Consider the following 1,495-nt stretch of genomic DNA (forward strand, 5'->3'; position numbering starts at 1 on the left):
GAGGTCCGGAACCTCAATGTGACTTTGGACCAAACGGACTTAATTGATACCTACAGAACACTCCATTCAAAGACCACAGAATACATATTCTACTCATCACCACATGGAACATATTCTAAGATCGACCACATACTCGGTCAAAAATCAAGCTTAAGCAATTTAAAAGGACCGAAATTCTACCAAACACTTTCTCGGACAACAGTGGAATAAAAATAAACATTGACACCAGCAAAGTCCCCCCAAAACCCACAAAGACATGGACACTAAACAGCATGATGCTAAACAACTCCTGGGTCAACGACGAAATCAAAACAGGGATCAAAAGATACCTGGAAACAAATGAAAATAAAGAAACATCTTACCAAAATCTCTGGGATGCCCTGAAGGCTGTAGTAAGAGGGGAATTTATATCCCTGCAAACACACATGAAAAAAATGGAAGGAACAGAAATTCACAACCTAACAAGCCACCTAAAGAAGCTAGAAAAGCAAGACCACAAAAACCCTAATTTCAACAGAAGAATCCAGATCACCAAAATAAAAGCCCAAATCCAGGACATAGAAGACAAAAAGATAATACAAAAAATCAATGAAACAAAAAGCTGTTTCTTTGAAAGGATAAACAAGATTGATGATCCCCTATCTAGACTGACCAAGAAAAAACGAGAAAAACCAAATAAGCACAATCAGAAACACAAAAGATAAAGTCACATCTGACCCTGAAGAAACACAAAAGATCATTAGAGACTACTACGTACACTTGTATGGAAACAAGCTTGAAAACCTTAAGGAAATGGAGGACTTTCTGACATCACACAACCTACCTAGGTTGGAACAAGAAGAAATTGATCAATGGAACAGAATTGAGATTCCGGAAGCAAAACCTCAATTTCTCAACCAACTCATCTTCGACAAAGTCCCCACCACCTACTACTGGGGAGAGGAGAACCTATTCAGTAAATGGTGCTGGGAAAACTGGCTGACCACATGCAGAAGATTGAAACAGGACCCCTATCTATCCCCATGCATAAAGGTTAACTTCAAATGGATCAGAGACCTAAATGTAAAACCTCAAACCATAAGAACCTTAGAAAAGGAAGGAAATACTCTCATGGAAATCGGAACTGGCATCCAATTCCTCTACAAAACCTGAAACCCACAATCATAAGAGAGAAGATAGACAAATGGGACCTTATTAAACTGACAACCCTCTGCAAAGTCAAAGAAACCATCAAGAGAGCAGGGAGACAGCCTACAGACTGGGAAAAAGTATTTGCCAACTCTAGGTCCGACAAAGGATTAACATCCTGGATCTACAAGGAACGGAAACGTACTGAAAAGAAGAAAACAAACAGCCCCATTATAAAATGGGCAAAACATATGAACAAACACTTCACAAAAGAAGACATCCGAGCAGCCAACAAACACATGAAGAAATGCTCAACCTCACTAATCATCAGGGAGATGCAAATCAAATCCACACTGAGATACCACCT

The sequence above is a fragment of the Carlito syrichta genome, unplaced genomic scaffold (assembly GCF_000164805.1).
Source record: "Carlito syrichta isolate Samal-C Ts95f unplaced genomic scaffold, Tarsius_syrichta-2.0.1 Scaffold309004, whole genome shotgun sequence".
Taxonomy (NCBI): Eukaryota; Metazoa; Chordata; class Mammalia; order Primates; family Tarsiidae; genus Carlito; species Carlito syrichta.